Source organism: Lemur catta, chromosome 17 (genome assembly GCF_020740605.2).
Source record: "Lemur catta isolate mLemCat1 chromosome 17, mLemCat1.pri, whole genome shotgun sequence".
In the NCBI taxonomy this organism is placed as follows: Eukaryota; Metazoa; Chordata; class Mammalia; order Primates; family Lemuridae; genus Lemur; species Lemur catta.
In genome coordinates this window covers 36,443,767-36,470,431 of record NC_059144.1, presented here as the reverse complement: position 1 = coordinate 36,470,431, position 26,665 = coordinate 36,443,767, and the positions used below count along the sequence as shown (strand labels likewise).

At 36.1% G+C, this 26,665-nt stretch overlaps 1 protein-coding gene across 1 annotated transcript in view; it reads right to left on the bottom strand.

Moving 5' to 3' along the window:
- Positions 1-26,665, bottom strand: part of LOC123622903 (ADP-ribose glycohydrolase MACROD2-like) — a 1,130,381-nt gene that overhangs the window by 670,802 nt on the left and 432,914 nt on the right. Inside the window, exon 2 of the mRNA XM_045529595.1 lies at positions 21,754-21,875. The gene's annotated coding sequence lies outside the window, so the exon portion shown is untranslated. The remainder of the gene's footprint in view (positions 1-21,753; positions 21,876-26,665) is intronic.

The following is a 26,665-nucleotide window of genomic DNA, read 5'->3' as shown; positions in this document are numbered from 1 at the left end:
CTAGGGCCACACAGACACCATTTATGCACCCTCCTTACAAAACATTAGCTAATTATTTTTCCTTTCTACTGTCTTCTTAATATAACTTCCTCAGCTTTGAGCTGAGAAATTCATACTTGGAGCTTATCAACCTCAAACAGTAGCAATTTGGAAACATTAATTAACTGTGTGGTAGGTAGTTGCATTTTTTAAGTTGTTACCTGGAACTTTCTCAATTTAAAAATTTGAAATAGTGGCTTGATGTCTAAGACTCAGTCTCTTAAAATTGAAAAATAGCAGGTTGGTGCTGATTTGTTCTTTCTTTTTAAGCTTGTCACTTGGAAAATAAAGATGAACAAAAGAAGATAAGACCAGAGGAAAGGAGGGAGAGAAAGAAATGTTATTGAGAACAAGGGCAATGCAATGAAAGAGTCCTCTCTGAAGCTGCTGTAACAACTTTTCATTTTACACCAAAGTCCTCCATTAAGGATTAAAGGGGACACAATTTGCTTTATGGGCTTTTTGTTGTTGTTGTTTTCTGCCTCCTCATCCTGAAATGCTCAGCAGTGCCAAATGTACTGCAATTTTATTGAGCGGCATGTTGTAAAACAATACACTCCATGTTTATTCAGTGAGAGTTTGCACTGGGGAACATTTAAGGCTGAGGTTTCCTAGCTGAGGAATGAACAAAGACGTGGCATTATCATTTATCTAACTTCATCACTTTCCAGCAGATGAAAACATGGCAGCGTTTCAATGGCAGGGAATCCATTGTGAAATGAAATATTGCAAGTGGTTAAAGAAACAGACTTTTGTATGTTGTATGCAGCCCAATTTTGATCACCTGACCCTTATTCTTTTTGTGGAAACCCTAAATGATTCCATTTCTTTCCAACTCAGAATTAAAATTCCATTCCCTGCCCTCCCTTGCCTAAATGCCTTCTGTTAGCACAACGTAAATAATCTTCCTTCCCTGTCTAGGAAAATCTGCATCCCACCACTTCAGAATAGTGATCAGGTCTTGATACCAATACATGAAGCTTTTGTAGATTAATTTGTTTATTTATCCCACATTTATTCTACAGATATTTACTGAATCCTTGCTACATGTGAGGCAGTGTGATCAATTGTGGATACAATGGTCAGCAAGATAGGCCTTTTCACTTCTCTCATGGAGCATATCAACTAGGGAAGAAGAAGAAAATATTCAAATAATCATACAAATATAAATGTAAAATAGAGAAGACAGAGCTGAGATCCAAAGGCTAAAGGAGGCAGATAACCCAGATGAAGCAGGAAGGAAGATCTCTCTAAACACAGAGGATGAATATTCATAGGGTATCGAGCAGGTGGGAGGGAGGAGGAGGGGATGGGCAAATTCACACCTAATGGGTATGGTGCGCAATGGCCGGTGGTTGGGCACATTTGTAGCTATGACCTGGGCGGTGCAAAGGTGCTATATGTAACCAAAGTGTCTGTGCCTCATAATATTTTGAAATAAAAAAAATAAAAATAAATAAATGGCCTGTAATCCTAGCCCTCTGGGAGGCCGAGGCGGGTGGATTGCTCAAGGTCAGGAGTTCGAGACCAGCCTGAGAGAGACCCCATCTCTACTAAAAATAGAAATAAAAATTATCTGGACAACTAAAAATATATATAGAAAAAATTAGCTGGGCATGGTGGCACATGCCTGCAGTCCCAGCTACTTGGGAGGCTGAGGCAGGAGGATCGCTTGAGCCCAGGAGTTTGAGGTTGCTGTGAGCTAGGCTGACGCCACGGCACTCACTCTAGCCCGGGCAACAAAGTGAGACTCTGTCTCAAAAAATAAACAAACAAACACAGAGGATGGCATATGCAAAGAAATCACAACATAAAATGTTTAAAATATAAATAAGATGAAAAAGAGTAAAGCTTTATTCTTTTACATTCATTCTTACATTTGCCTCTGTCCTTTTATTTATTTATTCATTGTTTCTGGAGACTCTATAATCCCACGTTAGACATTCATGCTAATTTATCATAAGTTAAATTAATATGATCCCAACAAAAATACCAGGAAGGTCAAAATGCCTGTGCCCATGGAGCTCATGGAAATCATGGACTAGTATGACAAGTAAATCACCAGTGAGGGTAGAGCAAGAATAGTGCTACACAAGAGCTGTGTACAAGAGGCTGTGGGGTCACAGGGCCATCTAAATCTTCTGTGGGGCTAAAAGTACCAGTCAGAGGAGACCCATTCTAGCAGAATTGTTCCTTAAGCTGAGTTGTAATGGGCTAGTGAAGGGGTGGAGGAATAAGAAAGGTAGGCTTGGCAGAGGGAGTAGTACCTGCTAAGTCACAAAGGCATGATGACCTTCCTGAAGATTCCAGGCAGTGAAAAATGTGTATATGAGACTGGCAGCAGATGGGACCAGGAGGGTGTCCAAGGCCCTCCGTCAAGGGCCTAAGGCAATGGTTTCCAAATGTCCCAGTCCACATTGCCCTTTTCCTCGCTATTTTATTTTCCCTGCTGCCTGTAAGCCAAAAGTGCCTCAGGGTTTCTTTTCTTAAGTAGTAAAATTCAAGCGACTCAGTAACTATTTATCTACTAACAACTCAGTAGCCATCTGAAAAAGTCACACACACAAATTAACAGGAAAAAATAATACTTTTATTTCACTTTTAAATAACCAAGATTATTTGCTAATGGGATGGTACACCCCATGGCCCTGTACAGCTCCTTGGAACCAGACTGGACCCTGCCACCCACACTTCCTGTTCCACATGGGTTGTCACACTCTTTGCTTTTTATCTCAGAAACAGTCAAAAACCCAGCCTGAAAATATTTGGCACAATAGAAAGGAATGTTATCTAATCTATTAATAATTTTGAAACCGTGAATCATCTTGAAACTAACAGTTCACACGCTGTCCAACAGATGTCAAGGACCTGCATTTTGATTCAATGTTACAGTACCCTGCCCTACCCCTAGGAGTTTGCATGGAGGTCTGGGTACCTCGGAATATAGTTTGAGAAGCACAGGCTAAGGTAACTGGGCTTCATCCTGAAAACTATGGGGAGCTCCTAAGGGTCTCTAATTGGAGAGAAGGGGTGTATGCTATGGTCAGATGTGTATGTGTTAAAGATCTTTCTGGCAAGATGTGTAAAGAAAGCTTTGAAACAAAGTTTAAAAAATATTAAAACTTAAGGGGACTTGGAAGCACACAATGGAATTTTCCATCATGTAGTTGGATATTCAGGTATGGAGATTGAGAGGTCTTAGCTAGAGCTATGATTTTGGAATCGGGGACAGTCACTGAAGCCCCAACGCCACCAAAGTGTTAGGGTTTGGCCAATAGTGCTAAGGAAAGGCACTGCTGTCCAAGAAGAGCAGACGGTGAACACAGGCAGTCACAGAGGGCTTAAGCCAAAGGTGGCCACAAAGACTGTTGAGAAGTAATGGCCAAGTAGGAAGGAAGGAAAGAGGAAGAGTGTAGTGTCCTGGAAGCTGAGAGAGGCAAGCGTCCTAAAGGAACGGTCACAGGCGTCAAGTACTGAACTCAAGTCAGACAAGCATAAAGAAAGGGAGAGAGAACTGCATGAGGATCATGCCAGGAAAGTTGCAGAGAGCAGCCCTGAGAAGAGAGCTTGGGGAAGACATAACCCGGTGGCCTAAGAGGAGTGTGAGATGGACTGACCTCAAGTTCTGGCTCTGCCTGGAGCCCAGGGGGTGCTTATATCCTGCCATGTTTAAACAAGAGAGGAACGGTATGTGAGGTTCCCAAAGGGTGATGCTTGAAGTCCGTTCAGTAACCTTCAGACTTTGCTTAGGGTTCCAAATACAATATGGGTTAAAAAATTAAAAGTCTGTCAAAGCTCATCTATTGTCATATATAGGCAAGGCTCTACATAGAAACGGAGATGAACCAAATGAAGCTTCTGTCCTTCAGAGTTTTGCAGTCTGGGAGGGCAGTTATCATGCAACTGCTATTAACACGTAAAGTAGAAAGTGGCAGATCCCAACAGAAAGTTCAATTTATCTATATCTCTCCTGTGCCTTCCATTTGTTAAAAAAAAATAAATTCTTCTTTGTGCCGTCGATAACTCTTCTATAAAACTCTTCACACCAAGTCTCTTGAATGACAACTCTCCACGTGACGTTCCCCATGACCTGACATAAAGGTGACTTTCATGCAAACCCTCTTTATTCAGTTACACACACTGAGGCTTATGTTCCTCTCTACACAACAGCATGGATTCCTGAATACAATTTAGATTCTACAAAACTTTCCAGTTTTATTTGATTCCTACAACAATCCTCTGATATAGGCAGCACAACGGTTGTTTTATTTTATTCTTTTTTGTGATGTAATTCACGTATCATAAAACTTACCATTTAAAAGTGTATCAATCAGTGTATTTTAGTATATTCACAAAGTTATGAAACCATCATCACTATATAATTCCAGAACATTTTCATCACTCCAGAAAGATACCCCCTTAGCAGTCATTCCCCAATTCTCCCCCATCTCCTATTCCCAGCCTCTGGCAACCACTAATCTACTCTCTGTATCTATGGATTTCCCATTTTGGATGTTCCAGATAAACAAAATCAGAACAGGTGGTCTTTTGTTACTAGCTTATTTCACTTGGCATAACATCCATGTTCTACCATGTATCAATACTTCATTCTTTTTTATTGGTCAGTAATATTCCATTGTTCGAATGGATCACATTTTGTTTGTTCATTCATCAGTTGATAGGCATTCAGGTTGTTTTCACTTGTGGGCTATTGTGAATAATGCTAGTATGAACATTAGTGTACAAGTTTATGTGTGGACATATGTTTTTAATTTTCTTGAGTATATAGCTAGGAGTGGAATTGTTGGGGTATAAGGTAATTCTATGTTTAACTTTTTGAGGAACTGCCAAACTGTCTTCTATAGTGACTGTACCATTTTACATAATTGCTGTGATGTATAAAGGTTCCCAGTTTTTTACATTCTCAACAATATTGGTTATTTTCCATTGATTTAATTAAGGGCAGGGTTTTTTTTTTTATCCTTATTTCACAGTTTAAAAAAAATGGGTCTACATAGCAATTAATTAGAAAGGCCAGGACATTATTTTTCAAATTCTTAAGCTAGCTTTCTTTCTGTGATACCACAAAGCCATTTTGAAATCACATCAACATCAAGGTGTCATAAAGGCATAGAATACTGTCCTAAAAAACTCAAGTGTGATAACTTAGAGAAGCAAAGTGTTGTGGACATACAACACACATACGCTCACGTTCTCACTCATGTATGTGCACCCTATTCAGTATGTTAGTGGTTTAATGATGTACAATGGACTAATAGGAAGCTTTCAAAGAGGTTGAACTTAAATTACAGTAATAGCTTGGACACTGAGAGAGGATGATTCATTAGCATTAAAGGTACATGTTTCTTGTAATTCTTCAGACAATTCAGGATGTGATTCTAGCCTGTGGTTCACTAGATCTGGACAGCTTTACTCATGCCATCACATCTGGGTTATTTTAGAAAGAGACACGGCATTGGCAAAAGCTGACATATCCAATTCTTCAAACTGCTTCTCAATTTGTCCCACAGCACAATATCTTTAAATTTGCTTGTAGAAAAATACATATCCAGATGCTCCTTGATTTATGATGGGGATATGTCCTGATAATCCCATTGTAACTAAGGGGTGGGAAACCTGTAGCCTTCTGATTTCAAGACTGTTCTTTTTTAAGCACCAAATGAGGCAAGAAAAGCTTCACCTTCCTCTGCTGCACTCCTTTTAACAAAAGGATTTGTTCTATAAAATTTGGATTCAGTCAAAAGGCTGCACTTAAGGACCTAGAAGGCAGCATGTGACCTCAAGGCTGTAGGTTCCCCACCCCTTAGTAACTTATTGAATACTGTACTACTGAAAGTGAAAAACAGAATGATTATATGGGTACTCAAAGTATGGTTTCTACCAAATGCATATCATTTTCACACCACCATAAAATTGAAAAATCTAAGTCAGGGGCCATTTGTATGTGAAACTTGGATATAATCTGACCATCATTTAAGCCAAATTTGTCAAAATTGGAAATGTTGTCCCATAAGTTATATGACTAGAACAATAAAATTGCCAGTGCCTTGCCCCCAAATTAGTCCCTGACATTTTTTATAATGGAAATAATCTAAGTACATTTTGAGTGGCATAACAGCATCCCCCTTACTTATCACATGAAATGAGTAAATATATTTTCTTATTTAAAGCAAGAGAAAGGTACTGATGTGATATGTCATAATCTTTACGTTGAACCAAGATTTGTAATCTGGAAGAAATCACCTATCAAACTCACATGAACACAGCTGAGATTGAATTTTGAGAATGTATTTCACCCCTCATTTAAATAAAAGCTGTATAATGTGTAAAATAAATGAAGGCAAGAAATAAATATGGAATTATCCATTTCAGATGCTAATTCTCCATGTTTCATATTAATAGTAACATAGTGAATAGTTAACATCTCTGAGTTATCGACAGCAAGACTAATATATTTTGGTGATAATATCATTGGTATACAATATTATGTAGCATTCTGCTGATCTTGAATTTGAAGTAACTCCCATAAGTAATGACTTAGAGTATTCAAATGTGTGCAAATAAACAAGTAGGCTAATTAGAAATATTGGCAACTGTGTGCTTAATTTGTATCTTTTGGCTGATACATTAAATTTTGGGTAATGTAGATAAAGAAACATTTGCAGAGTATGCCTATACCTTTACCACCATTTAAAAGAAAGAAAGTTTTTAATTACCCATATTTTTTTGTAGAAACTGTTTTACTGGGGCTGAGTTAGGCAAAATTACCAGGAGTAAAATCAGACACTGAGACCTTTTAGCAGGGAAGAGATGTTGGAATTCCTTTCTCTAGGAATGCTATGCTTTTTGACCAAACCACAATTTCTGGAATGATGCACATGGAGTGGTGAGAGGGGAAGGAAAGTGTCTGCCTAGTCAGCCGTAGAAACTGGAGCAATCTGAGGAGCAGTGGGGCGTCAAACCAAGTAACCCGCCATGGCGCAAAGCCTTCCACATCTCCAGACCTGAACTAAGCAGCTGAAAACCTTCCCTTGGTATCCCCACTTTCGAGGTACAAAAACCATCACTTATATATGAAATTACCAGACACTGCTTTGGTGTTACTATTAAATGAGCAATAATATGACTACATTACTATTGTTAGTATGCCTTTATCCGAATATTTAAAGTATGAACAAGATTTCTTAAGTCTAGACAATCAACAAAATAATATATCAAGCCCTGATTTGTAGCATTTGTTGATTTCTTCATGTAAATATTCTCACCACGGCAAATTTCATACTATCTACATGATGTCACTGAATATGGAATTAGGAAGGATGCATGGAAACTTATCATTGTATAGAATTTCCTCTATACAGGTACCATAGACAAAAATAAACCCAAGAGCATAAACAGTAGTAAAATGTAGTAAAATAATTAGAAAGTGATGTGTGTTGAGTACTTATTATCTTTGTATTTAATATAATACACATTTATATATTATATATTTATACATTAATATAATTTATTAAATTATAAGTATACATAATTTAATTTTTAATAAAGACTATGTTTTAACAATCAGCTCACAAAATCCTTGACATTTTAATAATCAGCTCTCACAAGCCAGTACAAGCTGTCTCCCCTTCATATATATTTAAGGTATGTATATATTGATCTGGGTGTGTGTATTTTATTCCTGTAAATAAACCAGACGACCAACAATATGGAATTAAGGGAAATATAAGTGTATATAATAGAAAAGAACTAGGTTAGTTGCTAGGACAAATGACTCTTTCCTGCGGTTCCATTATTTGCACATGGATCAAAATGACTCTGCTCTGATGAGTAAACACAGGATTCTCAGCCTATTATCCTTTTTTTTTTTTTTTTTTTTGAGATAGAGTCTCCCTTGGACACCCTGGGCTAGAGTGCAGTGGCTTCATAATAGCTCACTGGAACCTCCAACTCCTGGGCTCAAGTAATCCTTTGCCTCAGCCTCCTGAGTAGCTGGGACTAAGGCTCTTGCCATCACATCTGACTAACTTTTCTATTTTTTGTAGAGACAGGGTCTTGCTCCTGCTCAGGCTGGTCTCAAACTCTTGAGCTCAAGTGATCCTCCTGCCTCAGCCTTCCAGAGTGCTGAGATTACAGAAGTGAGCCACTATACACAGCCATCAGCCTACTATCCTTTTTATTTGCTTTTCTTAAAAAAATAAAAGTATTTTGCTTCAATTCTCATTTTCCTAGAGCCATTAAATTAAAAAAAAATCCTGTTCAAGAGAGAATATATAACTGTTGATTAAATTGGGCTTTGGAGCAGGAACATGCTCAGTTTAAGAATCCCAGTTTGTACTGGTGTCTAGTGTGATGGCCACTGATGCACCATCTAGACTCTCTGCAGGATAAAAGGATGCATTTCCCCAGCTGCAGGGAATATTGCCAGCAGACACCCCTCACATGTCAGCCCTCTCCAGAAATTGCCCTTGACTGATGAGAGCTACTTCCTCCAAGATCATGCTCCTTTCTGGGTGCAGCCTGAATCCAATAACTGCTTGGTATCAGAATGTAAAGATCTAGATTCCTCATACTAACTTGGAATAATTTTGGAACAAATATCTCAGCTTTACAGCTCCAAGTAGGGTCAGCAGATGCTCCACACAGACTGCATCATCACCTGACTTCTCCCTCTGCCCAATTCTGCCTCCTCTTCCCTTCTGAAGATGTTGATTGGAAAAGCACACCTTTATTAACCTCCTGCATTAACCTCCATCCCAGAGTGTTTTCTGGGAATATAACCTGCAACACTTGGCAAAGCTACTATGGAACAATAAAATCTGTAAGCAAATAATTTAAATGTAAAAATCAAAATGTGTGCTCTATGAGTTTCTATTAATACTTTTTACCTTTTTCTAAGGTAGTACTGTTTCTTGTTTCTTGGTCATTTATTAGGTACCACAAATATGTGCTAAATAAATGTTTTTATATAATATCTTGAAAGTTATTAAACCTACTTCCAAACATTTAAAGAATGAATACCATGCTTCATAAACTCTCCTCCAAAAATAGAAGAGGAAATAACACTTTTCAACTCATGGTATGATACCAAAAACAGACAAAAACATCACAGTAAAGGCAAACTAAAGACTAACATCTCTTATGAATACAGATGCAAAAACTCTCAAAAAATTATCAGAAAGAATCCAACATATAAAAAGAATTACAAATTACACAAGCCTAAATGGGATTAACCTCAGGAATGCAAGGCTGGTTTAACATCTGAAAAACAATTAATGTAATATACCATATCAATAGAAAAATAACCAAACCTAATCTTTTCTTTTCTTTCATGATCTTGACAATTTTAAAGAGTATTAATTAGCTATTTTGTTGAATGTACCTCTTTTGGGGTCTGTCTCATGGTTTCTCATTATTGGACTGTAATTATGCTTTTTGCAAGAATACCTCAGCAGTGGTGTAATGTCCTTTCTAGTCCATCATATCAAGAGGTTCATAATGTTGATATGTCTCATTACTGATGATGTTTACCTTGATCACTTGGTTAGAGTGGTATCTGCTGGTTTTCTCCACTATAAAGTTAGTATCTTTCCCTTTGTATTTAATACATGTCTTGAAGGATCTAGCTACATTTTGTTGATGGGGTGGGAAAAAAAAAGCACAACTCAACTTCTTGTATGTATCATGAACCTGATGGAGAATTGCTTTTACTTTAAGCAGAACACATCACTTGCTCCTTATGCTGCTGACAACATTTTCATGAGTCCTTATCTCCCCATGACAGCCAAACATCCCAAGCAATTTAAAGTATTTAGCATGAATTCTAGTGATTCCTTTTTACTGGGGCAATACTCCCAATACCTAATTTTTACATAAAAAATACCAAATTCTTGGGAAGTTGTTTCTGGATGGTAGTTTGCTTTACTTGTTCTTCAAGACAGTTTCTGATTAAATCATCAGACTGCCCAATAAAATTTGAGTTTCAGAAATATCTGCTGTGCATTCTTTACAGGATTGGTCACAGAATCATGGATATGTATTAACTGAGGGTTATGTAATTACCATTTCATAGAACTGCCATTTGCTGGGTCTGTACTCAGGCCTAGTACCTTCTGAGCTTTTTGAACATTCACGAATCACAGAAATAAGAGAAAATACAATAATAATGAGGTAATTGTCCAGGAATTGGTATCAGAATCGGTATCAAAATAATGAAGGCTGCAGCATCTAGAAACGTTGTGGAGCCATCTAATGATAATAATGAAAATTACTACCAGTAAAATATAAGCTCCATAAGGGCAGATGTATCTCAAGTACTTTAAACAGTGATTGCAACAAAGTAGTTGCTCAATACATATCTGTCAGATAAATTACTATTTAATGTTAATGAACATTATTATGTAGTCTACTGAGTGCTTTATAAATATAGCTTCCTTTCATCTTCATGAAAATCCTAGGAAATACATACTGTTATCATTGATCATTCTCTTTTACATTTTTAAACATTTAAGTTTGTTTTATTATGGAAAATTTCAAACACGTAAAAAATAATGAGAATAGTATAAAGACCACCCACACACCTACTATATTAGTCAGCTGTGGAGGCTAGAACAAAATTCTGTAGACCTGGTGGCTTAAATGACAGGAATTTATTATTTCTCACAGATCTGGAGGTTGGGAAGTCTAAGATCAAGGTGGTTCTGATAGATATTTTTCCTCTGGGAAGGCTCTCTTCCTGGCTTGAACATGGCTATCTGCTAGCTGTGTCCTCACAGGGCAGAGAGAGTGCGAGGAAGCAAACTCTCTGGTGTGTCTTCTTATAAAGGCACTAATCCCATCTTTAGGAGGCCCCACCTCTCATCACCTCATCTAAACCTAATTACCTCCCAAAGGCCCCATCTCTGGATACCATTACATTTGAGGTTAGGGCTTCAATATATGAATTTCAGGGGGACACAATTCAGCCCATAGTACTCACCTATCATCCAGTTACAGTAATCACTTACTGATATATGTCATCCCATTTTATACAAAAAATATAATGTTTTTGTTGTATTATTTCAGAATATTCAACTCTTCTACAGAAGAAAAGAAAAACAAATGGGATGTATGAAACTCATGTGTTAAGTATTGATAATAACTAAGCATATAGGTTTTGAGATATAGGCAGAATTCATAAAATGTGTTAAATACAGTACTAAGTTAATAACCTCTAAGATATGCTATATGATATAAAAAAAGGATGAAAAAAAAGTGTTATCTCTAAATAAAAAGTGATGGTAAGATCAAGTCATAAGCATGAATCATAAATCATATCACCTCTAGGTTGACAGCAATGTCATCCCTAAATTAACCTCCCATTGGTGATACCCATTATAATCTCATTGGCCCTGTGTCTTCTCTGACACAGAAATACAGGACAGGTAAAACCCACTGCTGTTCACCAACTAATTGATGAACTACTAGCCAGGTACACTTGCCCTTATGTCTGTCTGCTAGAGCAAGTGTGTGTGGCTGGCCCCAGGTACTTGCATCTGCCATGCTCCTTTGCTCAGACCCCAGCTCTGGTCCTCATCACCACTGAGAAGGCTGAGATAGTAGAGAGAGAGGGCATATGAGCACAGAGTAACTGGGAGTGAGGCAGGCAATCATTCAACTTGTCACCTAGCCTACGTGAGTTAACCTAACTCTCCCTTTCCCCTGACTTCTTTCCCCTTGATTCAATAAACTATGTATGTCATGCCTCTTAGTTTAGTCTATAAGCTTTTCTGTTGTACAATCTCTGGGATAGCTTACCTGCTAGTATACTTGCAGCAAGGAAGTTTCCAGAACATGGGCTCAGAAGAGACGGAGAGACTGCACTAAAGTTACTCAGTTCATATAGGCTAAAATCTAAGTGGTTAACATACTGCTGAACTTAATCCATAATGGTAAATACAAGACTATATGACTTTGACTAGATACCAAATAAAGTAAATATTTCACCTTTTGCACATTTTAGAAGCTTGTGTTATGTGTGTATAAAACAAACAAAGAAAAGATATCTAGGGTGTGGCTTGAACCCAATCTGTGACATGTTTCCCATTAGAAAAGAAATTTTGTTTGCAACTCCACTGAATTGTACATAAACAAGTGGAGAGAGAGAGCTTTCTTGCCACTGACAGATTTATTTTTATTTAAAAAATTTTATTGGTTTTATTTGTTTTTGCTCCTTTGGTCTCTCAATTCAACAGCTTAAGAATAGCTTGGATTCCACACATTGAAATTGCTCTCCTAAAAAAATAAATCTGAACATTTGCAAGAAAAAAATGTACGGTTTAAAACCATTGCCTTTGCTCTAGACTATTAACCCTCTAGATATATGCCAGAATTGCCCAGTTGTTCAAACATAATGGCAGGCTCGGGACTTTGTGGTCCGTGTTTCGAATTGACTATTTCCTCATGATACAGTGATCTAATAATGTCGCTCCGGTCAGGGAAAAATAAAGCACTCAAGATGAAAGCTTGCATTGCAAATCTGTTTACAGTTTATATACAAATTTCCCTGTAATATACTTTCTTTGACAGTGTGCTGGGCCAGTATTTCCTCTGGAACACGTTGTAGGAACCAGTAATGATTTTCCTGGGAATGTTTCTTAGCCTGATAAAAGAACTGAAAATAATTAAGTTGACAAATCCAGCCAAAATAAGATGTTTTATACTTTCATTTTAAATATAGTTTTCTTGGTATTTGCTAGTATATTTATATTTGGAGAATATATAAGTGACTAAAAATAATTTTTTCAAACTATAGATGAGATGAAGCAAAAAGTTTCACACACGTTTACAGAAAGAATTGATCACAGTTATACTGTAAGATTTTTGAATAAAATAGAAGATAATATATTTCCCAAATCATTAAAAGAAGACGTAATTTGAGAGAATCCTTATATTAGAATAAAATCATAAGTAACTTTCTAACCAAATTGCTCATCTCTAATATGTATCTTCTAAGTGATGAAAAATTTTACATGCATCCAACCTTCGGTGCCCAACTCTTCTGTAATTTGCATGATGAATCAAAGTTTAGTATTAGGAGATATTAAAAAAAATTCAACTAAGGTGACACAATATTGTGACACTATTTTTCCACTAGCTAAGCGTGACATTCACTTTCCTAACTAGATGTATCCTATAGGTTATAACACGAGTCAGATTAATTACCATCCTTATAACATCTATATCACACTGTACTTAAAGAAGCAAAGAATTTGGATGCCTGAGTTCAAGAATAAAAATCTTTGAGCCATCTGTGTTTAGCATACTGAATGTCGCTTTGCCCTATTACAAACTCAGTTTAACTTAAGTCAATGGTTCTCAACTTTATCAGGCCCTGTGTGTAACCAATGTTTTTTTGTAAAGCCCTCTTGCTGTGCTGAAATGACATCTATAAATATTAAAACTCACCCACATACATGAAGCAGAAAGTGTCAGTGTCCCATCCATATCTGCCCAGGATTCATCATTCTAGTACATGCCCACCCATAGCATTTTCCAGCAAACACCCTTGACATCACTCTCTGCCTGCGGGCTTTCTCGCAGCCGGCACACGGGGCGGATTAAAAATATGCAGAGGAGTTAATGCCCCCGGAGCAGTCCTCAGACAACTGATGGAAGTGGAAGATGAATATCCCAGCTTTCCTCCTCCCTCAGACAGGACAAGTCCTAGGCATGTTCTGCGTGGTCCCTCAGAATTCCCCAGCAGGACTGAGGGAGTCCCAGTTGTCCACAGGGATAACTTCCTTGCTAACACCTCCCACCCTCCTTGGCTGCCTTTCTTTCCCTTTCTCACCTCCCCACTTCTCTGCCACTGCTTCCTGTCATCACTTCTTAAATAAAGTACTTGCACACAAAACCTGGGCTCAGGGTCTGCTTCCAGGGGAAGTCAAATTAAGACAACACATCAATTTTTTTTAAAAAATCAATATAGTGCCATACGTGTAATAGGAAAGAGATATAAAAGGAAAGTAATTACAGTAAAATTCTATTTTCAACATGTAAAGGCTTGGGCATGACTACACTAGAACATGTAATGAAATTGTCAGATATCTGCTTCACTATGTAGAATCGTCATGGAAAAACAACTAAAAATGCAGACTCAAAACAGGTGTGATGTGTTGGGGACTCAACTGGCTCGGGGGCCTGGCCCTCTGTAGCACGATTTTCTCACGCACTCTTGGTGCTAAGCAAAGTACAAGCTTCCCCTAATTTTCAGGGTAGTTCAGGGCACAGTGAAAACAAACAAAAAAATTTTTTGTTTTGATGTATCCTATCGTTTATAAATAGGTTTTCACTTATATGACTGCCTGGCAAAACATTAAAGCATTGCTTGGGAAGAGGGACGGTTTTTTAATGTGTGCTTGGCTAGCTCGGGCGTTGCAGCATCCCTGTCCCCGCCTACAAAATGCCAGGGGCATCCCCTGGTTGCTGTCATTGCCCCAAACCAGCCTCACCAACTGCTCTCTTGAGGGCAGTACTGCCCTCACTGAGAACCACTGGTTTAGGCAAAAAAAAAAAAAAAAAAATAAGCACATAACAACAGAGAAAAAAAGGAAAAGCACAATGGTTATAGCCACTGGATTTAGACTACTTTAGTTTAAATTCCACCTCTGCTTTTTGCTTGAGGGAAGACTTGACCTTGCTTGGGGTAAGACCTATATAGACCAATAACACTACAGGTCACTGTCATGACCCACAGAATGCATGGAGTTAGGAAAGTGAGTGCAATGCTTAGCGAGTACAGAAATAGTATCACAATCTGTGTCACTTGGCTCTGGCTCACATTCCTCATCTGTAAAATGGAAGAAGCCACGTTTTCTAACTCAGGATTGTTTTGAGGATTAAATGAGTACAACACAGTGCCTGGCACAGAGTGAGAGTTCAAAAATATTAACTATTGCTATTAATATGTTTCACGGCTAAATGATTAATCTCATCCCTCTAACTCAAATTGTCTCTCTGGTGTGGCCACCAGAAGGCACAAATCGTACAGTAGCTGACAATGTGGGTTTGGGTGTATAACTACTTGTTTCTCAGGCATAATCTGTGAATTTGCCATCATTCCATGCTCTTCCTCCTCCTCATCCCTGCTGCCTGTCATCCCCGCTGCCTGTCCCTGGTCACTTTTCATTCCCAATAATAATGACCCGATGAGAGTATTATTACAAACAGATTCTGTACCCCCATGCCCAATTAGGAGAGCTTATAAAGGGTGAGTGTAGGGGAAAAAAGGGGAAGAAAAAGTATTGGTTTAGCATTTTTCCCCATTGGCTAAATCAAAGAAACACAGGCAGCTAGCTAGAGAATTTGACTAACAAATGAGGTGTATATAGGAACGTACTGTTGTAAACTGTAAAGTGAAGCACAAATGTAAAAATGCTTTCGTTCTTATTATTCACTGATAGTATCGTTAGTCACACAGCTGTTAGAAACACAACTAGGAAAGACACAGAAACTTAGCATTATCCTTTATAAACGAAACAGCTGAGAACCAAGACGAGGTGTTGCCTAAAAGGAAACTGGAAAAGATCAATCTGAGGGCTCTGCAGAAGAGGGTCCTTTGAGATGAAGAGCTGACTGGGAAACGGTGACACCAAGTTAGGCAGAGGAGCAGAAATTAAAGGGTCAGCTTTTTAAGGCTGTAGAAATCTTCCTGAATAGGGGACTGCATTGATTGATGTGGCCTGTAATGGAAACTCAGATAATGAAATAAAACCAACATTTAAGAATTTCAGGCTGAGAACTCATTGCCATGGCAACCCTCTCAGAAGGGAACTTGTATAAGAAAATAAGATTCACTTGACTACGCCTTAAAATGAAAACCTACACTACAGTGAAGCAACTAAATGCAGAATTCCAAAATCGCCTATTGCACAAAGCCTAGAGGTAGCACTGAAGTTGCAGGTCCATCATCTTTTCCATTAGAAGCTATTACTTCTCGAGATCTATGACTCATGGAAGGAACATCATCTAACTTTGGGGGATCTCTATTGGCATCGAGTGGTTCTTGCCAGTGAACCTTTATATTTTTTTCTATTCAATAAATCATCTAGCATGACGCTGGTGGAAATTACAATAGCACACACACATCATTGAAACAAACTGCCAAATTTTAGTCTGCCCGTCATAACATAAAACCACCAAATTCATTTGTAAATTATTAGTTAGACTTCATGAGAAAATAATTTTTAACCTAAGTAAAATCTTGTTTATGTTCAGATTATGATCATTTTTAATGAAACATTTATTTTATTACATGTCACTTGAAGAATGTCAAACTGGGTGCACTGTATTTCATCAGTGAAAGGGGTTTCCTTGAATACTTAATGTCACTGAAAAATATGAATCTATGCCTTTTAACTGATGCAGAGAGAAGAAATTACTGTGATCCTTTTCGGACGGCATGGATTAGCTTCCTATAAATCAACCTGATGGCAGAAGAATTTGACATAGAGGAATTTAGGACTGTATTGTAAAAGGGGGAGAAATCGGAGTCGGGAATAACTTATAGTAATCCTTATGAAACACTTCTATGCTCACAAACAAAAAGAAAAAAGACAGTAGGATGTATAAGATAATGTCTATATCCTCCTCTACACCAGCGCTTAGTGATAACGGATATAGGATCACTAATTTTCATTTACCATCTCTTGCTCCACAGGAATTTTCCCTCTCTGCCTTCACTTCCACACTCACTCCTGAGCTTTCACCAATATACACAATTTCCATTTGTATGTTTTAGATACTATACAGTCAAAAGAATATTGTGTTCATGTGTAGTTTTAATTTTCTTAGGGCACACTATTGTTCTAGAAATCAAAATAATTCAGATGCTGGATTTCACCAGTCTGACTATTCATTTTTCCCTTGATCACATGCATTAGAATACTGCAGTTCTAAGACCTGGGTCTGTTTTTTTTTTTTTTTTTTTTTACACATGCCTTTATCTTTCCTAAGGTTTTACAGATGTAATCTGCACCTTTCTTGATTTTCTTTTAACATTTTTTTCCTATCCCAATTTCCAAATCATTCTATTTCTCATTATCCTCTCCATGGTGTCTTACATTTTGCCTACCTTGGAATCAATAATCTCAAGGTTGTCAAGAATATATGTAAATATCAATTTGCATATCTTTTATTGCCCAAGGGAAATGCATGGTTAAAGAAAAATAACTGAATTTCATTTGGAGTAAGTTGGAAGGAATAAGGAACTTGCACAAACTATGTCTAGGAGGCATGAAAGATTAGTCATATTTTTTTCATTTGAAACTATTTATGGTAAGGTTAGAAGGAGAATCACTATTAAAATCCTAAATTTAAATATTTCTTCATACTAATAAAGCTGCACTCAATAATCATTCATAGAAGAGAAATGACAGTGTAAAATGAGCCATTAGATTTATTGATTAACGTATTTTTTTCTTTTACTATCTAAAGCAAACACGTGGGTATGTATAGAAAACAAAACCAGCACAAAGAATGCATAAAAGAAGGAAATATAATAAAATTTTCTCCCTAAATTAATAACAGGTATAATATCTTTTCATAGTAAAAAGAACAACATAGCCAGCACCCAAATCACTACCTTATTTCTAGGTAATTATGTGTGACTATAACATTTCCCCATTTTTTGTTTAAAAATAATCCCCTCTCAGCAAAACTGGGAGGTGAGTGAAATTTATTTATCCCCCACTCTGTTTTCTGTTTCTCTCCATCTCCCTTCAGAACTTCTTCCAATTCTCCTCCTCCCCCAGGCTGAAGTACTCAGTACTTTTATCATTCTCTAATTTATCCTGGCAAAGTGAAAAGTGATTTGATAAATTTTTTCATATTAAGGTATTAGGAAATTAATTATCTACTGATCTCATGAGTATTTGCATTTTAAAGGAAAACTGCAGAGAAAGAACAAAGCCTGACCATCATAAATTATTCATTAATTATGGAAGTTCAGGCATCTATGGGAAGATATTTAAAAGGGATGAGAGAACTCCAGAGTACCCTCAAATCATACAACAGACATGAAGATCTTGTCCATTTATTTGTTTGGATGGTCAGATTGAGACAGATTGTTTTTAAAGGCAACCATTATACCCTCTATGTCTTAGAAGATACCTAATAATAATGTATTGGTACATAGTAGGTCTTATTAGTATTTATTAAGTAAATAAATAATCATTCTGTTTGTTTTATATCTAGTTAAAAATTGAAAAATCTATTCTGTTGGTGAAATTAGAGTAAAAGCATATATCTTGGATTCCTTTGCTGTGATCCTAAAGCTCTTCGTTTAACTTTGGCAGACAAGTGGTGCCTGTCAAATATTTAATTTATTCCTGGACATTTCCCTAGCCCCCTTGAAGACAAGCAGGGCTGTGTGAAGGAGAAGAAATGATGCGTGTCACTTCTATGCTGAGGCAGTAAGAAGTTCATGTGTGATTTTGCAAATTCTATGTTTTATGACTGAGAAGGTTGTGAGTTACAGATGGTACAGATACAAGACAATGAACTATCCATAAGCCAGGGTCTCTGAATGCAGGCCACTGACATTTTGAGGTTACTTATAGTTGCAGCACAGCTTAGCTGATCTGGACCAAAAGAGTAAGGCATTCCCATTATTGTATTTACCATATTGCCTTATAGCTACTTTCTTTCATGTATCTGATACCTCAACTATTCACTCATTATTCATTTTTGTAGCTTTGCTGCCACACAACACCACAGTGGGGGAAACCATAATAATATAAGTATTTTTTAAGTTAAAAATTAAACTATGATTTTAATACAGGTAGTGACATAATTAATATAATTTAATTCAATGCATCTCCTGAGCAATAAAACACTATACTATGCTCTGCACTATTGTCATTGTAGAAATTAATTAGTACCGTTAACAATTATATTATTAATAATTGTGAATAAGGTAATATTAAGAACATTAGTAAACGTTTTAATTGCTTAAATGATATGATATACAAACTGAATATAATAACTTATGCTAGTTTACAGACATCTAGATATGACATGGTAACTGTCTAGAGATCTGGTGTTCAGAATAGATATCAAAGCAAGAATGATATCAATCTCCTAAACTACCAAATCATAAAGTGTGAAAACATCTTATACTTGAAGTAATATTGCCAAATATTTTATAGAGAATTGCATTTTTCCAGTTATCTTACATTCATTACCTTAACAGATCCCCATAAAAGCCTCATGAGTTGGATAGGTCTGAGATTACAGTTGTAATTTACTGATTCTTTATATATGGAAACTGAGGCTATAAGATATTGCCATTACTTGACTATGATCACACAGTGATAACTGGTAGAGCAAACACTAAGCTACTCTGGTAAAAAAGTTTATGAGAAATTTTCTTTGACATTTATATAAATGAGCTCAATTTAAGTTTATTTTCCATCTTAATAACTAGGTTTTTAATATTAACCATCTCTACCCATTGTGATAAGTTAACAAAGTACAAGCCTATACTATAAATCGGGTATCCAGTCCTAATCAAGTTTCTAACAATTTTCCATTTCCCCTCAAATAATCAGGACTTGAGGACATTAGTATTATTATTTACTAAATAGTGGTCAAGAACATAACATGCTATATGAAGTAGAAAGCCCTATTGCCTCCTTCAAAAAAGAAAGAAAAGAAGGAAGGACAGAGAAGGGAAGGGAGAAAACAAAATTTGTTTTTTTATTTTTTTATGAATAAGAGATATTTGGTAACAACTCTAGTCAACCATGCAAGAGCATGGTGATTAAACAATATTTGGACATTTCACTTTCACATTTTGCATATCCTCCATCTCCATTTTTATTTACTAATATCAGAATGAATTCAGTTCAGGGTCACCTGCTAATTTTATTCAAGCAATATGTAATTGATCCTTCAAAATCATCATCAGTGATGTTAAGGTAGATCTCATTCCAATCCCAGAATGACTAGAGTATTGCTTCAGCCCATCTGTAGGCCATTTGATAAAAGTTAACTTAGTCTGTAATTCATCCTCATTATCTAATGGTAGTAGCAACACAATAGATATGATTAAGATAATTATAGTTGGGATTCTTTTCTCTACTAAAAGGATGGGTGCTGTTTTTATACTGTTTCTAATGAACTTCTTACTTCTTACTTTTCCTTGGCTTTTAAAAACAAATCATTAGAGATGTCAGTGAATTCATTAGCAAATTCTCCACGGGTCTCAAAATCTATATTTCCCAAGTTGGAAACTTCTATACATATCCATTTTCCAAACACTTCAGCCTCTTACTTTTTTAAATCGATAAGCCATATTGACAAAATTTTAATTATTCCCTTAATGTGCACACCTGTTTTGATTTTTCTTATTTTCCTATAGAGAACAAAATTAACCAACTTGTTTTCTAGCTTACTTTGCTCCATTATCTTTGAATTTCAGCTTTCTCTTCTAAAAGAGAATAGGGTCTTTATGTATTGATCCATTTGGAAACAGAAAATTCTTAAAATAAAAGAGTAAAAGGAAATATCCAGCTCTGCTAACAATTATGTAAAGATTAAAAGGGCCGTATAATTGGCTTGCAAAAAGTTTTCTTATTTCAAGCAAACTCACCAATGTTGCATTGAAAAAGGCACTTCATAATTATAATAATGCATGAAAAGTTTAGTGACCATCCAGGGTTATCTAAACGTGTCTGATTCTCAGTCTTTCTTCATGCAAATAATAAAACCACCACCTTGGCGAACTCCAAGCAATGATGATCCATTCAGTCTGCTAAGAAGTCAAGTGTTTAACTATCTTCCTGCCCCACAATTTTAGCCAGGTTATAACCTATGTGAAAAAAAAAAACCAAGGGATTCCAGCCAAATTAACTTCCTATTGGGTATTTACAGTCTATTTTTCTCATAGGTTTATTCTCCTGGTGTAATTGAGATGTAATAAAGGTAGAACATGTTGCAAAAGAAAAGCAGGTGAATAAATACCTCCAAATCCAACTAGAAGAAAATTCCTTTCATCTCAGCATACTGGTAAGGAAGCAGATTAGATCCACATTTTCTGAACTCTCTATATCTAAACTGATAAAATTTAGAAGGGATGTGGCATACCCAACTACAGAGTCACTGTTCAGGAAGGGTAAAATAAATTTAAAAGAACAACTTTCAGGCCAAAACACACACACACAGAATAAACTTCTGCAAATAAGTTATTTCCGAAGCCATGCATTTTGTCTATGTGCATGCACACTGACACATTTAGATAGAGATTAAACTCAACCCTAAACATGTACAAACATATTACAATATATAATAAATGCACACTGTTGTAACAAACTCAGCACTTGCTATTTAACTTATTTAAAGCTCTTGGCCACTACTATCATCCTTACTTTCTTCAAAAGAAAGTAAATGGCAAAATGAACAGAAGAAAGTCAGTGAGATAGCTCCAGTTCTAGGGTTCTATAGTTTTAAATCCTGAAATGTCATGAACAACTTAGCAAATATTTAGGGCACACCATAGAGTAGAGATGTGATAAGCAAACAGGCTACATAACTTAATAAGATCCTTAGTTTTTAGAATTTTGGAAATGATTTTCCACCTCCTTTTAGCCAACACTGATTTCCAAAACATAAAAGCTACAAAAGAATAGGAAATAGGAACATAAAACTACTTACAACTGATCGGATGTTATTTTCTTTCACCAGCTTCAGAGATGATTTATAGCAATTTGCAAGGTCTTCCTTGTGGGAACTATTAATATGGCCTCTGGCTATTGGCCCTACAGTGTGAATGACATCTGTAAATACAAAAGGAAGGAAAAATAGGATAAGCAAAGCATTTTTCACTTTTCACATAATTGATGTTTTGTTTATTTTAAGTATTTGTGTTGGAGCTTGGAGACGGGCAAGCTAAGAAATATTTACAATGCAATATTGACATGGGAAGGAAGAGCCAATGCTAGACATAACTTTACTTGTAAATAAGACAAGTTTCAGGTGTTGTACATAATACAGAAGAGCAAGTTTCTGAAAAAAATGCCAGTAGAATTTATAACGATCAGTAATAACTCTAAAAAGAATAATTTTAAAACACTCTTACCAACTTAAAGTGCAACCTACCAATCCTCACATACATGAGATATGCTAGGGATAATTGTTCATACCTATTTTAATAGGTTAATAATTAATTAACACTATTTTTACCATATTAAAACTTCCAAAATACAGTCTATACCTTGCAATGCCTACTCATGTTTAAAAACACAAAATTTGTTTTTGGTGGGTTTTTAGCATATTAAACCAGGCATTGTGCTATTCTTTTATTTTTCACTTTTACTTTTTGACATTTTAAAAGGACATTTTATTTTTTATATATTTTTTTAAATTTCAGACTATTACAGGGGTACAAATGTTTTTGTTACATGGATTGTTTTTGTACTGCTTGAGTCAAAGTTATAAGTGTGCCCATCACCCAGATAGTATACATTATACCCATTAGGTATGATTTCACTCATCCCCTCTTCCTCCCTCCCACCTGCACGATTTCCCTTGAGTTTTGCTTCCATTTGCGCACATGACTGCTGATCGATTAGTTCCAATTTAATAGTGAGTACATGTGGTGTTTGTTTTCCATCATTTAGATATTTCACTTAGGAGAATGGTCTCCAGATTGTTGCAAAATTAATTCACTAATTTATTATTTTATGGCTGAGTAGTACTCCATGGTAAACATACATTACATTTTATTAATCCACTCATGAATTGATGGGCACTTGAGTTGATTCCACATCTATGCAATTGTGAATTGTGCTACAATAAACATTTGAGTGCAGGGGTCTTTTTGATTACCCAAAGGAATAAAATCATTTTATCAAAAAACACCTGTGCTATTCTTTTAATCTCTACACATTCATAAACTTTTAAATTTAGGAAAATAATGAAATAGGACTGTCCTATTAAAGTCAAGAAAGGTTAAAAGAAAGAACCCATATTTTAATTCAATTTACTTGAAAATGCCTTGTAACTCCTGCTTACCACTCTTATCTGTGAATTGGATTAGTCCATTTCATTGCTGTAAGTCATAAGAACTAATCAATTTTAATCAAAAAGACAAATTCAGTCTAAAGTTATTAGAATATTATAACAAAATGAAATTATTTACATTTATTAATCAGTACCACTCAACTTCAACAATGACAAAAGAATGAGAGTACATTACAAAAATAAGAATACGAGAATATGGCAGTTTAAATTGCATATGAAATTTGAATAACAAATTTCATATGCAATTTTAGTGATTTATTTTAGCAAATAAATCATGAAAGGAAAAATCTTTGTTGCTTGCCTACTAAATGTTAATACTATTTGATGTTTGAGAAAAGCCCCAAAGCATTGGTTTCAACGATTAATTCCGAAACAGTATTTAAATCCTCATCAGGCAATATTAAAGGTGATATCATGTGATCGACATAGGCAGAAAACTTCACTAGTGAGGTCATCCAGATGTTATTTCATGGGTAAACCTGGCTTCAAAGTGAGAACCACTACAATACAGAAATGAGGGCTAAAGGGAGATTAAGTGTACTTCACAAAAAGGCACACGGTGGTACCATTTTTTGTAATAAAAGTAACAAATAAGAATTGCATATATTCAAGAAATACAAGTCCTAGACCCTACAGGGTAAAGTTTTACATGAATATTTTACTTTATTTTCTGTTTCTATATGAATGCTAGAATACATGAAGGGAGATTATGCTTAGCTTAACTTTTTAATCCCCTCTTGTTGCTACTTGTTATTTGTACCCAACTATGATATTCTAAATTTTCTAATGAATATAAAGGGGAGAGAAGCTGAACAGGAACAACACAGGATTCTGTAAGATGGCATTTGCCAAAGTGGGTTCAGTAAGATATGGGTTTAAAAGTCAATTAAATTGGGGAATAACAGGTGAAATTACATCGAACCAGTTAGTTACTTTAGTGCAGGACTTCACTGGGCATTTAGTACACCATAATGACTTGTCAGTCTCCAGGATGAGAATACAAAATGCTCTGTTTCCTAGATGCATTTGACTATTGAAACCTGTGTTTCACTGAGTACCTAATGGGACTAAGTTTCCACAATTTAACCTTTGGGCAATGTTGTTCCAGGGGAATTTTGGCACCCTCATTCCCACTGTTGAAGGCAAAGTCTATGCTTTCTCTCCCTTCCCTTCTTGTGTGTATCAAACACTTAATACGTAAAAGAACAACAGGACATGGCCACGGTTCTCCTATTTTGTGGATAGAGATCAAGAATAAGTGCTCTTATCTGGGGTCATAAAGGTGTCTACTGGAGCAAAGTAAAGAGAAGACTTAGAGACATTTATGGGAGGAAGGAGGGAGAGAGACGGGGAGGGAGGGAAGGAGGGAAAATAGACAGGAGAGAGAGAGAGAGAGAGAGAGGAAAGGAAGATGCTAGTGCAAGAAATATTGGCATACTAAAGTTTTCCTTTGCTTTCCTTTAGCCATTATTGTCTACATAACTTAAATGAAATTTGTGAAAAATTATTTCTTGCATTTCTTCAGTTCTCCACTTCATTTAAAGGTCTGAGGATAAACAGCCAATAAATGAGCTTCCTCAATATCAAAATATTGATCTCTGTATTTTATGCTCTATGTTAAATTTACAGCATCCAAGATCAAGTGTTATTATCGACCAACATGATGACCTCTCAGATCCACAAAGCTGGAGGTGAATCAATATGAGGCTCAAAAGGAAATCTCCTTCATTATTTTAATTGTGCATAGTACTTATGAGTAACTACTCCCACACCAAGTTCCTCTTTTTCTGTTATAAAATTCAGTCAGGAGGCCTGCCTTCTAATTCCAGCTCCAGCCCTGAGTCACTGAGTGCCCCTAGTAAAGCTATCATTTGATTTATCCCTGCCTGGGTTTCCTTATCTGTAAAACAAATCAGCTGCTTAGATGATGTCTGTGTTGTGTGGCATCATTTATGGAGATGGATGGAGAAGAAAATGATATCTGGGCAGTTGAAGGGGACTTTAAACATGGTTAAGTGGCTCACAAGCTCTTGAACATAAAGATTTGTTTTTAATATCAAAAATATCATAATCTCTCACAATAGTGGTTTCAAAATCCATTGATTGAGAACATGTTAGAGACAAAAGGCTACTATAATTTTAATGATGCTTTATATTAATTTACATTTTATTAAGCATAATAGCATCTTCACAGTGGACATATGTATAAGATAGATGCATGAAAGATCCTCATACAATGCTTTATTTTGCACATGGATTTTGAATCCCTTGGCATGAATAAGATAATGTAAATCGAAGTATTGAATTCAAGGTCTGCTCCGTGGGAAGGCTCAAGAAATGGTGGATATCACCATCAAAAACAGCAGCATAAGCAGCAGCAGCATCCAAGGGATCTTCAGCACATGAGCAGGAATGACAGACAGTTTTCACCTCTTCTCTGTTGCAGAAAGAACACTAGCGTGTAAGTCCTAAGATCTGACTGTAAGTCATAAGTCCCAGATCTGTACCTAATCAGCTGTGTAACCTTGTGCACATTACTCTCCTCTTTGGGCTTTAGTCTTTGAAGGTAAAAGAAGGAGTTGAATAGGAATAGCATTTGCACCTCTCAAATGCATTTCTTTCTCCATACGCCCATCAGAAATTGAGCTATAGATTCTAAGCAGTCTAATTCATTCTTGTCTAGGTAAAGGAGTATCAATCATGGCTCAATTTTCTTAAACATGTTTATACAGTAAAGTACAAATTGGCACAGTCCCGAGAGAAAGTGATTTAACCATATTTAACAAAATTACAAATGTAGACTCCTTTGGATCCAGTAGTTCTATTTCTAGGAATGTATCCTGTAGATAATATGCTAGCTCATATGCAAACTGGTATTCATACAGGTCATTCGCTTCAACATTGTACATAACAGGCAAAGATGGCGAACAACCTAAATGTCCATCAGTAAGGAACTAGTTAAATGATGGTTTGCACATTCAACGAAATACTATGCTTCAGTAAAATAAAGAAGATCTTTATGTATGCATATGGAAAAATACTGAAGATATATTACAAAGTACAAAAAAGTTGAAAAATATGTTTTAGCTTGCTGCCACCAGTGTTAAAAAGAAAAAAAAACAACCCTCTCCATAGATGTAGGAAAGAATACATGTTTGTTTTAGCTAATACATGCATAAAACATATCTGGGAGGATAAACAGATAATAACAATGGTTACCCACTAGAGGAGTGATGGAAACTATGGAGATAGGGACAAACATGGGAAGGAGACTTTCCGCTGCTTATTTGTTATATTTTTTGATGTTCAAATTATACAAATGCATTATCTATTCAAAACTAAATAAAACATTAAAACAAAGAGTATATGATTTATTAAACCATATTCATGGATCCCATTTACCACATCCCCACAACATATCAAAATCACTAATGTGCTTTTCAAAGATGAGTTTATGTCACTACAAACATAAAAATATTCTTAAAGAAAAAATAGATATAGGAGTTCGAGGCTGCAGTGAGCTATAATCGCACCACTGTACTCC